The sequence below is a fragment of the Dermatophagoides pteronyssinus genome, unplaced genomic scaffold (genome assembly GCF_027571235.1).
Source record: "Dermatophagoides pteronyssinus isolate colony J.1.1.1.1 unplaced genomic scaffold, Derpt_VIB-CSIC_2022.12 sq0002, whole genome shotgun sequence".
NCBI lineage: Eukaryota > Metazoa > Arthropoda > Arachnida > Sarcoptiformes > Pyroglyphidae > Dermatophagoides > Dermatophagoides pteronyssinus.
The window spans coordinates 3,363,983-3,382,443 of NW_027461526.1; the positions used below are offsets into that span (position 1 = coordinate 3,363,983).

Consider the following 18,461-nt stretch of genomic DNA (forward strand, 5'->3'; position numbering starts at 1 on the left):
GATTTTTTTTTGGAGGGAGTAATGGAAACATCGACCTACAACTATTGAATAATAATGAAAATGAAACGGGCGTCGTCGTCGTCGTCTGAATCAAAGCACAGCCAACAACTTGAATAGCAAGAGAGTTAAAAAAAATTTCATTAATTTCAATTATTTAAAAAAAAGAAAAAGAATAACATTTTATCGCATGCGTAGAATACAAATCATCAAACATGGTTTGTTTTATCTAATTCTTAACAAACCAATTTTTATACAATGTGTGTGTATTGGTAGTAGCAGTGTCCAGCATCAATCAATTTTTTTCTTTCCATCAAATGTCTCTCTTTTTATTATACTTTTATTCCCGAAAAAAATATTTTTGAACAACAGGAAATCAAATTATTATAACTGACGATGAAAATAAATACCCAAAAAAACCAAAACAAAAACATGGTCCCAGCCACTACCTCAGTTTGCGTGTGTGTGCATGTTATTATACTCTGGGTTCGCACAAGCAGCAGCATATACAATTCATGCAAATCAGAAAAAAAAGTTCCAATATTTTGAACATAAAAGTATTCCAGATTTATGAATAGAATTTTATTCGGATGCGCTAAAATTTTCAAAAAGAAAAATTAGATAAATTTTTTAAATTTGTTGCGTCATCCAGTGGTCATAAGTGAAAATGTTTTCAATTTTTTTTTAAATTTAAAACAAAGAAAAGAATCTCGTTTCTGAATAACATGGAGAAGAAATTAGAATAATTTAAAGGATTCATTCACATTCATTTATTATATAACATTCTAGTGCAATGTTTGGTTGAAAAAGAAATCTTTACTGTATATTTAGGATAATTCAAATTTTATAAAATTTCAACTTGACGCCAGCATAATGGATGGCGCTAATTACGTAACACACCAACAAAATTTTTTGATGATCATCATCATCATTCATTCATTCACCGAATTGAGTGTCGCTGTTTTTTATTCCTAAATATCTGTTATTACTTTTAAAAGAAATTCTTATTTCATCATCATCATCATCGATACATGTGTAGATTGGATGAAGAGTGTGCATGTTCCTGGAACAGACTATTTCTACAGTCGATTTTTTTTTGTAGGAAAACCACATTTATTCTCATAGTATTTGTACCGGCAATGTATCCAATAACAAGCAGTTCACTTGAAAACATCATCAATATAGAGAATATTGAAGAAAAAATATATTCTTTTTACTTTACAGTCTTCAAGTCTAGACAGAATCTATTGTAGTCGTCATCGTTGTCGTCTGATTCTTTACTGGTAAATGGAATCCAGTTATGAAATGTAAACCACCCACGCATTCTTGGACAATATTGACAATTTTATACAGATTTTTTTTTGTTGTTGATGTAACTGACCTCTATTTGGAAGTGCCAATAACCCTGACATCAATGATAGAATTTTTTTTCTGTGGTTGTTGTTTCTCTATGGTTTCGTTCGATCTCCATCGAACACCAACGCATTATTGTTGTTTTTTTTTGTTGTTGACCAATGTTGAACCAGAAATATATATTGTAGGCCATTATTATTATGTTTTTTATAAATCGAGAAAACTATATGTGAATAGAAATCAGAATAACGAATTGTTGTAGCGGAAAAAGCTAACATTATTCGAAATTATTGAACTGACAAAATAACCTTTTTGTTTTTGATTTATGAACAGGTAAAATTGATTGATCACATTCATTATGATTGCGACATTTATTTTTTTTAATGATGATCATTATTAAATTTAATCATAATTTTTTCATTAATTAATGTACTTTATCATATCTCAATCTATCTAACTATCTATCTATTGATCTATCTGAAAGAAAATGAACATCTGATCAATTAATGGATAATTATGATTCGGCAAATTAAAACAAAAACAAAAACTTGTTTGTTATTTCAATAAATTATTAAACATCGAATACATCAATAACAACAACAACAACAAAAACCCTGTAATTAGAAATTAATTTTAATTATCATCATCATGATGTTTTTTTTCTGGCCAGACAAAATGATTCAACTCCCATCATTATTATCATCATGGATAATATCCAGATTTTGATCAACAACAAAAATGTAATGATGCTAATCACTAGAATCACGTTCATCATCATCATCAAATGATGATGAACGAATCAAATAGACCATAATTAAAACTATAGTAATTTTTCCAATAATAATAAAAAAAAACGCCAGTATGTAATTAAATGTCATTATATTTAATTTAAATAAATAAAAATCCAGAACAACAACAACAGAAAAAAATGATGCACGATGTCGTATCATAGCCAAATAGATATACCGGATTCTTATGATGAAAACTTTAAAAAAAAGTTTTCAAAGAAAATCGTGTCCATTGAACAAATTGACCATTAGATTAATAAATCTTTTAAACTTTAAAAAAATTAATTGCAATTATTCTTCTTTTCTCGACGATAATAATTATAATTATTATTAATCAGAAATCAATCATTATCATCAATGTCAATTTCATTGATGATTCACAATTGTATTATGGGGTGAATAATGGATAAATAATAATAATCATCATCATCATTTAATTTCAGACAAAATAAACAAAAAAAAAAATCAATTTTCATCAACGATGACGATAGATAATAATTATTTTTGTTTCAAGCATCCATTTTATTCGAATCAATCGTAATTCTTTTTTTTCATCTCCATATCATTATCATCAATTAAATCAATCGGGCGTTCCATCAAGGTCATTGCAATTTTAGATGGGTGCCATGTTTGTTGATCAAACAATAACCAGAAAAAAATCAATCAATGATAATGATTTGAAAATCTAAAAAAAAACTAAATTGAAATTTCGAAATTATAATGATGATTGAATCAAAATCTACCAAAGAATTGCATTTGTTTTAAGTAGATTTTTGTTTTATTATTATTGTTTTTTTTACTAATCTTTTGCTATTATTATCATTCTCATCATCATCACCATCACTAGCAAATTATTCAGGGCAATTCTGTTCAGGTGATGTTTTTGTTTGTTTGTTTGTTGTTCAGGTGGTCATCATTTTGATTGAACGCGTTAAGCTTTTTGCTATATGTGAAGGATTTCGTACCCAAAATGAAATGATCATAAAAATTACATTAAATTTTAGTTTTAAAAAACATTTTTATTCATTTAAATTTGAAAATTTTTCCCTGAAACAAACAAGCAAACAATCAAATCGATCAATTTATTCGTTTCAACTTTTACCGCATTCCAAACAACTAAAGCAAATCGAAATGAAAATTCTCGCACTATGTCGCCAATAATTTTTTTTATATGATAATTAATGAGATTTACTCATCATCATCATCCCCTTCTTTTGCTCTTTCTCTCATCACATCACAAAATCACCGCCTTGGCGCAAGTCTGTCGACATTCAATTCAATTCATTTTTTCTTCTTTAAAATGTGGCAATTGCTTTAAAATAAAAACCAAATCAAATCGAATATTGAGAGAAAAACTTTAACACCTAATTGTTATTCGCATTTAATTAATCTTAGCAATAATAATAGTAATAACAAAAAAAGATAGAAAATTAAACAATCCGATTTGAAACTTATTTTTTTCGGATGGTAAGGTATGGTCAATCGAATAAAACTAAAACTAAATAAATATAAATTAAATGTTAAAATTAACAAACAAATCACGAAAACAGTAAATAGGAAAATAGAAATCAAAGAGAAAATTCCGAAGAAACAAAAATTTTCTCTATTCTTTGACCATTTAAAATTTACAAAAGTTATACCAGTCTTTATTCAAGCAAGGAAAACAAAAATCCTCTTTGTGAAAATGATAATAAAAAAAAGGGTTAACCATTTTTTGTAGCAATATAGTTGTTTGTGTTGACCGTCGCCGAATCTTCTTTTTTTTTGGCTGACAACCAATTGGCTGTGTTTTGATTATCATTGATAAGGCGGGATACTAATTAACACACACACACACACAAATACATGCATACATGCAAAAATACAGAATTCATGTATATTCCAGGAACCAATTGAATGAACCAAAGAAATTCTAATCTATTGTCTATATATGTAGAATGGGTGGAACAATGACTGTTAGTGTGTATGTGATACTAATTAAAATATTTTAATTAGAAATCGAGAAAAATATTCTGTATCGATGTTGGAGAATACACGCCGACTCTATTTACTTTCTACTATTATTATTATTCTTTACTTTTAATTTCCCTATTCTATTTTCATTGTTATTATAATTAGACATGAGAATGTACTACCTAAAAAACTTTGATAAAATTGGAAAGTTCCAAATGGTGATGATGATGCGCAAATGCATTGAATGAAATAATTAAATATAGCATATATCAAAGCAAGCAATTCATAGCATATTCACGATAAAAAAAATTTGTGTATTGGTCTAATTAAGAGTCCAGAAAAGAATACGATGATGATGATAATGATGACAAATATGATTCATCAACCAGAACAAATAACAGTTATATAGTCATATTCTTAATGAAAATGCAAATGAATTTTTTTTAGACCAAATATATCGAGAATATGAAACCAAAAATAAAAAACAAACTCCAATTTCTAGCTATGCTGCTGGAACAACTGCCAAATTTCTTTATTTCAAAATAACCACATTTGAAATAGTAAATGGCAAAAGTTTTTTTTGACACATTTCTCCACATAGATTTATGGCGTACTTTTTGATACTCAGACATTTAAATTAAGAAAAAAACAAAGAATGGATGAATGAATGAACATGGTTAACTTCAATTAGGAATTTTTCTCAAATTTAGATTGAAAGCAATTAAAACTATATATATATAACGGTTGACAAACATAAAAATTAAACATTGACAATCGATTGTGTGTGTATGGGACAATTTTTTTCTATATAAAAATAAAACACAATATGTCTTGGTCTTCTTGTTATATCGAGTTGTTTTTTCTTTGCAAACATTTTCTGATTGAATGAATGAATGAAATTGGTGAAATTCAACTTTTTCGGCTACCAGAAAATGACATTTTTCTTTTTTCTTGTCGTTGACATTATTCACTATCATTATTATTATTATTATTCTTAAAACACAATCCATTTCACACACACACATTAAAATCTAACCAAATAACCAACTAGAAAAAACATTTAATGAATGTGATGAACAACGAATTTCACTTTATTATTATTATTGGTTGACAATTAGATTTCAGGATTACATTTGAATTTTTTTTTCTCTATATAATAGCCAGGATACCTGACATAAAACTAAAAACGAGATGAAATTTACTTTTAGACAAAATTTCCGGTTGTCATTGACCACACACAAACATCGAACATTGTACACATACCACACATACACATCAATGATTTTCGTTTTGCCGAATTTTATAATTGCCAATCAAAATAAATTGAGTTTTTCTTTCCAACTACAACTAATACATCCATTCATTCATTCATTTTTTTCAACCGACCAAACATTCATTCATCAAATCAATGTGATATCGATGTGAACAACGACATTATCAGCAAACGTAATTAACAAAAAAAAACAAGTTTAATTCGATCAAAAAATTCAGATTAAAATGAATTGATCGATATGATGGTGATGCAAAAAAAAAAATAAATAAAACAGTGCTAATTAGCAATGAATTCCAATTAAGGTGTGTGTGTGTGTGTGTCATTTTTATCATTACACTATGTGTGTGTATTTGATTTAAGCCATGTTGATGGCTGATATAAACATCATTAAACATTATTTTTTTTTCGTTTCAGTAAAAAAATTTGTAATATAAATTCTAAATGAAACATTTATCATTGATGAATTTAAAAACAACTATTCAGCAAAAGAAAAATATATATTAATCATCAAATGATTGTAAGATTGAAGGATAGTCTTAAATAGTGTGCATCTTTTAAAGAAAATTTCTTAAATTATCATTTTTTTTAAAAAAAAAGAAATCGCTTTTTTTGATCTTGAGATTCTTATTTCATTCATAAAGAATGGACAAAACAAAACAAGAGAAAAAATTCCTTCTTACTATCATCAACACAACCAAGCCGGAAAAAAACATAATTTAAAATTAATAAAGTTTTCAATTGGAGACAACAACCTTTAGATAACTTATTACAGATTAAATATTGTCCAATATTGAAATGATTTTCTCTGGCATATAAAATGAATGAATGAATGAATGATAAAGTAGGCGAGAAACAAAAATTCTACTCTCATCAAACTACAATTAATTTTACACACACACACACACAAAACACACCTGAAATGATAAAGACTAAAATCCTGTATACAATTTGTGTAGGTGGCCATCATTCAAAAAAAAATTCATAAACGATGTTTTGTATGAGAAAGAAAGATGGTCATCGTATAAAATCCTATGAAACATACGTAAATATGTCATACATAAATCAGATCTATTATTAATTGCAACCAAAGTGAATTATGGGCCAAATATATTCATTTCAATACAACAAAAAAAATTGAATGTTGAATTCAAATGAAATTACATATATCATCGAATGGTTGAATATTCATTTTATGAATTGATTTAATTCAATGAGAATTTTTTAATAATTTATGTATTTTGCAAAGGAAATCGTTATCATCAAACAGCAAATCACTTTTAATATCTTTTAATTTTTGAAAAATCGTTGAAAAAAACTTCAAATTTATTCATTTTAAAACTTTTTTTTCATAATTTTTTAGCTTGATGAATTGAGAGAATTTTCATTTTTGTAGGTTGTATGTTTGTGAATGCCCGAATGAATTTAATTAACCTATCATATTTTGTTCATGGCATTGGTAATGTCTATGTCTTTAAACAAATGAATTTCTTTTTTTGTTAATTAAAAAAATTGTAATCAAAAACTACAACCGAAAAACAATTGAGACAATGTCAAAACATAGATGATGATCATGACAACATGGTCATCATCATTATAATAATAATGATCATCATCATCATCATTGATGAAAAGGAAGAAACAACACCAAAACCAAAACCAAACCTAGCAAAGGAAAAGAAAAAAAGAATCTTTCTATTATTATCATCATATGAGATGATCATTTTCAATTTACAAAGAAAAACAATTAATATTTTTTACATTCAAAGTATTAATTGTCTTTTGCTGTTTTTTTTCATTATCATGATGTTATTTGAAAATGAAGAAAACAGTATACTAAAAAAAAACAACAACATTGAATTGATTATTAGATGCGAAGAGAGAACAACATATAAGACAAAAAGATACGGAAAAAAAGAAGATAATAATTAAAGTGACCAGGAAAAAAAACAGTCACAAATAACTAATTCGTGATTGCAGTTTGTTAGTTATTGTTTCAACTATAGTATATATTTTTATTATCATCATTATTGACATGTCAATGAAAATAAAAAATTACAAAAATGTTGATTTGACGAAAAGAACAACAACAACAAAAAAAACAAAGAAAGGAAAGGCCTTCATCATCATCAATTTTTTCAACAAAATTCTTTCTGATTCATTAATTGTAGCCATTTTCTTCTATGCAGTGTTAATAATCATATTTAAAACAATTACAAACAACGAAAAAACAGATGATGATAAAAAAAAATTATAATTATAACCTATTGGAACAAATGGTTCATCATCATCATGATGGTGGTAGGTATCTGAATTGTATAATCCTGGTATGTATTTTCTGGTGTTTCTAACCGAAAAAAAACACATATAAACCGAGTGTAATAATAATAGTAATAATAATAATGGGGATTGAAAAATTTCTAGTTTTTCATTTTCAGATAATTCTTTGCAACTACAATTGGCCATCAATGTATTTAAAACAAATGGATAAGAACAAATAAACAATGACATTATGAAATGAATTCAAATGAAATGATTTTTATTTTAATTACATACAACACTTTTTTTTCTTTTTCTTTTTCGAAAAAATATATATTTTGTTTCTGATTACAACAAACAAACGATGGTACGAATTTTTCTCTTCTTTTTTTCTGATTATTATAACATTTACCGGACATTTTTATCAAAAAAATAAATTTCATTTTGAAATGAACAACTGATTGTTTTGATGATGGTCATCATAAAATTTTACCTGTTGTTAGTGGCACCACCACTCACCCACTCACTTGAAGAAAATTATTGTCCGGTGGATATTTTTGTAATCATCATCATCATCATCAACATGCATGAACGATTTGAACTACTAAATTTTTTTTTCTTTTTACTAATTTTCTTTATTCTCACCTGGACAATCAACTTGTTTCTTAAAGGGTTAATTATTAACAACAACAAAAATTTAATGACAACCATTTTATCAACAGCAGCCAGAAACAAAAAAAAATGGGGAAAGACAATTTAAATTGCCTGGTCGTGGTGGTATATATAATAATAGTGATGATGATGACCACTAATTTTAATCAAAAAAAAACTAACAAAATGTGACATTCATGGAATGGAAATTTTTAGTGAAAAAAAAGATTTGAAATAAACATAGACGAAGGAAGTTCATGAAAATTTAAGATCATATTATAAATTGGATGATAGGGTTACACATGAATAACGTAAAAGATAGATTTCAAAATTATAATGAAATCAAACAACGAATACAATATGTCCATATAATAAGGATAATGGAATTTCAAAGAAAAAATTCAATCAGCCATAAAGATGTTTCCGATAATGATTTTGATTTCATGAAAAGAAAAAAATTAATTTTTAATTTTTTTCAAAATTTCTGCCTTTTTTCACCTTTTTATGTATGAATGAATGAATAAAAGGATTAGCATGACTGCATCAAAAAAAACCAATTTCTAAACATTATACGACCATAGATTTGTTTGAAATTTCATTTTTAATTTAGTATTAAAAAAACACACACACGAATAATGTTGTGAAATGGTTGAAAGATTTAATTGAATATTTTACTTTTTTTGTTGTTAAAAAAAATTTTCATTAAGCAACATAACAAAACGAGAACAATAGTGATTAAATTTTTTTTCCAATTATCATACTGATTTTGATTTTGGGAAAAAATTACAAAAATTAAAATCCAATTTTTTTTAAATAAAATATTTTATTAGTGCAACAACAATAAATAATCTTGTTGGTTGAGAAAAATCATATTTCAACCATACTGAATAGGGTTACCAGATCGGCGGAGGGCCAGAGGAGGACATTTTTTTTTTTTTGCAAATGTATCCCAGGCTCAATTAAATCGCTCTTGTGCGCAAACCAGGGAAATTATACGGCCCAAACTCCATGTATTCGTAGTTTAAACAGTTTTCGATGTTTTGGAAAAGTTCCAATTTCACTTTCATATTTTCAACTGTCCCATTAGCATTGCAGCTCAAACAAGAAATGAAAATTTTTAATTTTTAATTCAAAATGGTTCATTTGATCCAAATTTCAAATCTTCTCATAACAAATATAAATTGGGAATCTATAATGAAGAATATCTTCAATTAACAAATACAAATTTCCAATCTAACATGAAGAATATCTTTTTATAACAAATACAAATTTCCAATCTAAGGTGAAGAATATCTTTTTATAACAAATACAAATTTCCAATCTAACATGAAGAATATCTTTTTATAACAAATACAAATTTCCAATCTAACATGAAGAGAATCTTCATTCAACAAATACAAATTTCAAATCTAACATGAAGAGAATCTTCATTTAACAAATCCAAATTGGTAATCTAACATGAAGAATATCTTCATTCAACAAATACAAATTTCCAATCTAACATGAAGAATATCTTCATTCAACAAATACAAATTTCAAATCTAACATGAAGAGAATCTTCATTCAACAAATACAAATTTCCAATCTAACATGAAGAGAATCTTCATTTAACAAATCCAAATTGGTAATCTAACATAAAGAGAATCTTCAATCAACAAATACAAATTTCCAATCTAACATGAAGAGAATCTTCATTTAACAAATCCAAATTGGTAATCTAACATGAAGAGAATCTTCATTCAACAAATACAAATTTCCAATCTAAGGTGAAGAATATCTTTTTATAACAAATACAAATTTCCAATCTAAGGTGAAGAATATCTTTTTATAACAAATACAAATTTCCAATCTAAGGTGAAGAATATCTTTTTATAACAAATATAAATTGGTAATCTGAAAAGTTGTCGTTATTAAGGTTCTCGTTTTGAACATAATCAAGCCACAGAAGGAAATCAATTTGATCTGCGTCTTTAAAATCCAATTCCTTCGTTTTGTAAATTTTAGTCACAATTGCTTTATTGTTTTGGTATTGAATTTGATCCTTATAAATTCTTTGCCGAGAAAAATTTTGTTTCATACAGCATATGCCTCAAAACTTAGGCTTGTTTTGTCTCATCTTCGACTATATTATTAAGAAGAATATAATTGTTCATCTCGTTCAGCTGATTGATTGAGCAAAAACGGAAAGAATAAAGAAAGATTTTGATGATAGCTGAGAATCTTCTTCTTTTCCAATAGTTGATTGTGAATCGTGAATAGCAATAGTAAATTACATAATTTCGATTGCTGAAGTTCGATATTATGAGATATCACGACTTATATATCATTTCGAGAAAAAACCACGTTTTCACATTAACATAGACAATGAATGTGAGGGAATTTCATTCATTCTCTAAATTGTTTAATAATTAATGAAATTAAAGAAAAAACACTCATACCTTGAAACCTTTGGAATTTTCCAGTTTTGATTTAAATATGTTTTTAGTTCGATTCACAAATTCGAAATTCAACATTTCAATTAATTAAAAACAAAATTCTTAGGTAAACAATTCGGCTTATGATCCAATGAATAAGAAAAACATCAATCATTTTGTCGCAAGTAAGGTTCGATAAAATGTAAAATGAAAATCAATCTAATCATTCGTATTTTCAATCAAATCATGACACAAAATAAATTTTGGCGGAAAATAAATTTTGGTTTTGTCTGTCTGTTATTCTGTTCTAATGTGACCGCGGCCTTAGGTTGGATTGGTTAGTTGCGGATTTTCTTTATGTTTCAGTGTATGAAAAGATTTATACTCATTATTCAGCTTGTTTAGTGCACCAATAGTTATGCGAAAGCATTTACCAATTTTATACACGACAGTTTTAAAAAGTTATTACATGAAGGTCTATTAAAATTGAATAATTTTCAAAATTTTTTAAAAATTATATGAAAGGAGGACATTTTCATGCTCAAGGAGGACAGGAGGACAAAATTTCTGAAAGGAGGACATGTCCTCCCGTCCTCCCCGTATCTGGCAACCCTACATACTGAAGATCATCATGATCATCCACATTATTCTTGTTGTTCTGAGTTTGATCATGTTTGATTGAAGAGCCAAGAAAAAAAGGGTGTAGTATTTGAAATTTTATTTTTGAAAAAAATTTTTCGTGAATTAATAGATCAGGTAATAAATGTTTCAATGGCCATCCTTATGAATGTCAGAATATCATCATCATATTCGAATGACTAAATGAGAGAAAAGAGAGAGAGAGATATATGTCTGTGTATATAATAGATTATGATTACCGATTTTGTTAATTTTTCATTTTATTTGATAGAAATCAACAGCAGGGGATATATGTATTCAGGGTATGGTATGTTCATTTTCACACCTGCATTTTGAAAAGAAAAACCACTAAACAAAATAATATGACCCAGGTAAAAAATACATTATAACAGGGAAAAAATCTAAAGAAACATTGATCACATTAAACAACAGTGAAACAACACATTGATAACAATAAAAATGATATCAAAGAATCGAACTAGATTTAAATACGTGTGACATGTCAAGAATAATCAAAAAAAAAGTAACAAAATGAATACAAAAAAAAAACGTTATATGTTTGCACAGATTTATTTAAAAATAACGCTATTCATTTTTTCTTACTTGCTCTCTATGCTTCATAATTAACCTTAGATTTGATAGTTTTTTTTGGTCAGAAAATCGAAATTCAAACAAATCTAGCTTCTTATAAATAGACGTCAATTTATGAAAACCATTTTGATACACCATTTGATTAAGAAAAGAGAGAACCAAAAAAAGAATGAATTTTGTTGTTTTTAATTGAAAATTAAAATCTCTTCATTCATCAACCGATCAATGTCATTTAATTGACGTATTTTCTTTCTGATTGATTAAACTTATATGGCAATTCGACAACAATCTTAGCGAAATGAATGAAATTTTTTTTTAATCATTTTAAATTGAAAACAAACGACATTGTCATATCAAATCAAATCAAATGAATGTTGTTGTTGTTGTTGTTGTTGTTTTTCTCTCTTATCATTCAATAATTAAGAAATTCAATTAATTCAACTTTTTTGTTCGCAATAAAACAAAAACAAAAAAACAATTTGGATCCAAATGAATGAAAAGAAACAATGTGAGTGATCCAAATGTCGTTTCAAGGATTAAAAAGGTGTGGCTGACGATTCATAAAAATAAAAATTGAAAATGATTATTGAAAAGTTATTGCTGTTATTATTAACAAAAACCAAAAGAGAAAAAAAAATCAATTAAAAACTAATTTCATTAGGCATTTTTGTTTAACTGACTGATTGATTAGTTTTAATTGAATGAAATGAACGTTTGGTTCTCATCATCATCATCATCATTGATTGGTAAAACCATAATCAAAATGAACAAAATTGGTAATTTAAATTTCTTTTTCACAAACAGCTAATTATCCATGTGTAGCAAGGATTCTCACATCATTTCAGTTTGGTTGTTGTTGTTGTCCATTACAAATATACAGGGAAATTTATTGATTCAAGGAAAATAATAAGGAACCAATAGAAATTTCCCACCAGATTATATGCTATAGACAAATATAACTGCTGTCAGCTGCCATGGAAGCATCCATAAAACAAAACAGAAAAAAAATGAAAATGTGAAACAATCAAAAAAACTAATCACATAGTTATTTACATATCTAGACAATTGATCGAAAGACAAAAACCAATCTGGTGATGGTTATTTTTTTTCTGCTGCTGTTTAAATCATCATTGGAACAATTGGCCTGTCATCATGAACGAATGGATCGAATTTGAATATCGTCATCATTATTATTATATGCGTGGGTGTGTGCGTATGTTTTATTTCGGATGAGAAAGGTAACAATTGTTGTTTTAGAATCTGGTGTGGTTCAATCATCATCATGATAATTAATCATATGAACACCCAAAAATTATTCATTGTTTTTTAATTTGAGAAAAACAACATCATTTCATGCAAAAAATAATAATTATGAAAACAAAAGAATACACAAATCCTACCTGGTGATGTACAAGTTGTATTGGATTTTAATCAATCATGATGTTTGATGAAAAATCTATGGATTTAAATAAATAAATTAAAAATTAAAAATCATATGAATTTAATATTGATAAGTTTTTTTTAATTCTGAGATATTTTCGCCATCACAAAGCAACACTTCATTAGAAAAATAATGAAAAAATCAACAAAAAAACATTCTAGGGCAAACAATAACAGTATCTTTCAATTATCACAAACAAGATGATGATGATTGAAAGAGAAATCGATCGATCCATCCATTTCGATCGATAGACTTGAAAACAAAACAAAATTTTCGAAAAGAAAACGAATCTTATTAAGTTTTCTTTTTCACTCAAAATTGGACAACCAGGATGCTTCAAACATATAATAACAATTGAACAAACATTTTTATTTGGCGCTATAATTATCACGAAAATAATAATTTATAATTGCAATTATTATTATTATCATCATCATCATCATTTGGATTGAATTTCATTTCTTTGTTCAGAAAGCTAGCAACAAAATAATAACAAAATTGAATCAAATCAAATCAAACCATATCACATTCATAGATATATTGAACATCAACAACAACAACAACGAAATCAGATTATCAAATCAATGAAATGAAATGAAAAAAATCTTTCATCATTCAATGATAATTGCCCATTCATTTCGTTTTTCTTTTCGTGAATTTTTTAATGATATGAAATTGATGATCATCATCATAGTAAATATACACCTTTAACTTGATAAATACATAGTTAGAATACATGTGATTAAGAAAATAGAGATTCGATTCTAGTTTTTCATCATCTTAAGTTCTGTTTTCCTCTCTGTTTTTCCAACTAATGAAATATTGGTTATAAACGATGATGATGATGACCAATCAATATCATCAAATATAGCTAATCAATTAGATTTTTGTTTCTCCTGTTCTTGCTTTTTGGGTTTGATTGATTTTTTTCTCGGTTTAAAAAAAATCCAAACAAAAAACAAACATTGATTGTAAAGAATATTTGTTGACAATGATGGAAACCAAGAAACAAAACATCCCTTTATATATCATAAATTTGATTAATGATTTTTCTGTTTGTTTTTTGAATAACAAGAAAAAACAATTTGAAACAATGTTTGCTAACATTCATTGTTTCAATATATTTTCAAAATGAAAATTGTGACAAATTGAAATAATTGAAAATTTTTAAATATTCGCTTTTTTTTGTGGACATTATACAACTTCTATAAGTATCATCTGAATCGAATCTTTGAATTTTATTGCGAATCAATTATCTTCACCAAAACGTGCATCAATAAGACTGCCAAATATCAACAAGACACACACATCCATACCACTGCTACACGAAGCCAATGAACTAAATAGACAAAAAAAAATCAATCAATTTGATTTGTTGTTAGAAGCTCACGGTTTTCTTAAAATTTCTTCTGTCTTCGACGACGACGATGAAAAAAAGGATCCCGTCAAGCATATCATCATCACATCATTCGTGAATATTTGATCATACTTTGAACAGAATTAAAAAATTTTCATGTTTTTTCGGACAGGTATTATTATTACCAACTAAGACAATCAAAATGATGATGATGAACAATTAAAATTCAATTGATATGCAATGTTAAGCTGAAAATTTTTTCAAAAAGAAAATTGCTGTTGTTATTTCTATACCTTAGAATTGAAAATGATGAAGAACTATGGAATTTCTGCAACAACAGCTAAGAAGTAATTAAAACACACAGGTCATCATCATCAAGATATGAAATGTGTGCGTTTGTGATTGGCGGCTTTTCATAGCTTTTTTATTCAAAAAAAAAAAAGAAAAAAATCCTCAATATTCGAATCACATTGGAATGTATGTGTGTGTGTGTGTGTGTGTCTATGCATTTGTGTATTTAACATCTTGAACTTGATCGATTCAAGATATTTTTATTTGATTGTATGGAAATATGGCATGTGTGTGTGGGTATGCTACAATAAGACCCTAAAAAAATCCAAACTAAACACTAGGTAAAATCTCTAGATTCAAAGTAAAGCAAAGAAAAGGCCTTGACCCAAACGTAAACAAGAAAAAAAAAGATTTTTGATTAGAAAAAATCCATGAATTTTTTCTTTCTTCTATTTAATATTCAATATTTTGTTCATTTAGATATTTGACACAATCGATGATGATGATGATGACAAACGAATTTTTTTTCTGTTTCATTACTAAATAATAATCAACCATTAGATGTGATCAATCAAATCCAATCAATCAATCGATATTAGGAGAAAATAAAAATGAATCAAATACGATGCTAAATGTTTGTGATTTGATGAACAACAAACTAATTTAAAAATTCATAAATTTTTCTTTTTAATTTATCAAAAAATTTTGGACTTAATTTCCATCACCGCCGTGGACTAACCCAAAAAATGTCTTGCTGTTCTTCGGATCGAAGAGAGCAATAAATGTGAATAAGAGATAGAGAAAATACAAAACAAACACACACACACATCTGGTTCTGAATTTCCTCTCACTCAATAACAATTTTCATTTCAATTTCGATGACTTTTTTTCCTCCCCAAAATTCACATTTCAGTGCAGACATTACAAATAAATAAATAAACAGCAACAGCAAAATAACAAAGATCATAATTAAAGAACATAGTAATTAGCGAGATTTTTTTTCATTTCAAAAATAAAAACTAAGCAATTCACATTCATTATGATGCCCTGCCATTTTCATCATCAACATGAAATCAGCAATTAAAATGATTCTTGGCAATGGCCACATCTGTGATATTCACTATCGACAATGATGATTATGATCAAAATTGTAATTAAAATTAATTATGACAGTCACATAAACATACGCAGGCAATAATCATTAGAAATTGGAAATAAATATGCAAAAATGAATACAGGCTGTCAGTCAAATATTTTTGAAAATGGCCATTTTTAAAAAAAATAAATTTTCTTTGAAAACTAGAGAGAAAGAGAGAATATGATGGTCATAAATATTATTTGATTTTAATTCCATTATCATCATCATTAAATCAAAAAAAGAAAAAGAAAAATTTGATTGGATTTTTTCAAATTTTTTTATGCTAGTTTCTCGAACAAAATTATATTCTCTGATCTAGATAATATTAACGAATCAATTTGAAATCAAGCAAAAAAAAAAAAAACATTATCAAGTTGTGACAAAATTTTGTGTTATTTTGAAAATAACTAAATCTGAATAAAGACATTTTGTATCCATCCATCCATCGATGATGATGATGTCATTAGGCATTCGATTTTGATTTGAATTTTTTCCATTGAAAAAAAATTAAACAAAAATAGCAGCTATATTTATTGAAAAATCTAGGCACGTTTTTTGGTCAGCCAAAAAAAAAAACAACAAAACATTATCAAATGTTGTTTTTGTTTATGCCGAACAACCGAAAAAATATTGCAGAGAAGAAAAAATAAATAAACTCAAAGTGTGAATCATAGCCGTTGTTGATTCTCATAAAATTGATACTATGTAAAAACATTGATGTTTTTGCATCATCAAATGATAATAAAACGAAACATAGTGAGTGTGAATGAACCGAATAAACACACAAAACTGAACAGATCAGATTTTAGCATTATCATGTAATGGAAATGATGTTATTGTTGTCTAATTTTATTGTTATTTTATTTTTGATAAAAAAAACCTACTAATTACTATAGTCAAGGTGTGTGAAAATGGCTTTCTTTCATCGATATAATAATTATTATTAATTAGAAAAGAAAATAAAAGAAAATCCTGAACATTCAATCAATGATTGATTATTTCTTTTATTTTATTTTATTTTTGTACAATTGTCGTCCTTCAAATCAATCGATCGATTGATGAATGGTACGAAAAACAATAACTAATTGTTCCACTACAACAACAAAAATTAATTATAAATCTGTTTTTCTTTGAAATTTTTTTTTTTGGCTAGGTGTTTGATAATTTGACAACCTCCCTGTTCAATTCAACACCCACATCGAAACAAAATCCAATGATGTGATGATGATGACCTGTTCGGTTATAACTTTTCTTCAACAACAACTTTTCAGGATTTTTTTCCTACAATTTTTATATGTTGAAAGTTATAACTTGTAATTAAAATTTACAAGAGAAAAACAACACACGACAGACAAATCGTGTATGTGTTACCTGTAATTAAAACATAAAGCAACCGGTATTTGAAGAAAAGAAATGAATGACAATCATATCAAATGTACAACTGCAAAACATATGTTTGCAAATCTTACTTATTTTCACATCACAATTGCGAACATATACAGATTTCAATTGTAAACCGGCTAAATGATGATGATACATTGTAACCAAATGCAACAAAAGTAACCATTTGTCTTTTTTTTGAAGAAATTTCTGAAATTAATTATACTGGATGAATGAATCATCATTCGAGCATTTCATTGTTTCACTTTTTTTCCAATAACAATATTTAGACATTTAAAAATGAAATCAAAGTAGAGAAAAATTTGTTAAAATTTTCTAAATATAAATCATAAATGGATGTTTACATCATCATGGATGGATTTTACTAACAGAAATGAAAAAAAACAATTAATAATTAACATTTGTTTACAAAACTACTTGAATATGATATTTTTCTATATGAATTTCTTTGAAGTAAAAAAAAATTTTCATTATAAACAAATTTCTTATTATTTACAACAAAGATTTATTCATTGTAATTTGATAAATTAATATTTCACATGTTTATATAAATAAATACAAGTGAGCAATGTAATTTAATCAAGATTTTTTTCTTAATTTTCGCCACCATTTTTTTTGAAATGATATCATCATTATACGAAAATTCAGAAGCTGTTTACATCATTATTTTATTATTAATCACATATGTTGAAGGTGTAGACAATACATTTTTACTACGTTTGAAAATCTCTACGTATAATTAATGAATTTCGTAATTAATTAGTTAATTAATTAACAGTACAAGGTACGAAAGTTACGTAGACACACATTCATTAAAGAAACAATTAAGAAAGCCAGCCGAACAACAAAACGTTCGTGCGAACAAACGAAAATGTAAAATCATTTTTCATTTCATTTTCTTTCATTCTATTTTATCTG

The 18,461-nt window shown here is 26.7% G+C and overlaps 1 protein-coding gene across 5 annotated transcripts in view; it reads right to left on the reverse strand.

Moving 5' to 3' along the window:
- Nucleotides 1-18,461, reverse strand: part of zfh2 (Zn finger homeodomain 2) — an 85,153-nt gene that overhangs the window by 53,626 nt on the left and 13,066 nt on the right. For all 5 annotated transcript variants that reach the window (XM_075824829.1, XM_075824832.1, XM_075824830.1 and 2 more), the window contains one exon: nt 13,316-13,371. The gene's annotated coding sequence lies outside the window, so the exon portion shown is untranslated. The remainder of the gene's footprint in view (nt 1-13,315; nt 13,372-18,461) is intronic.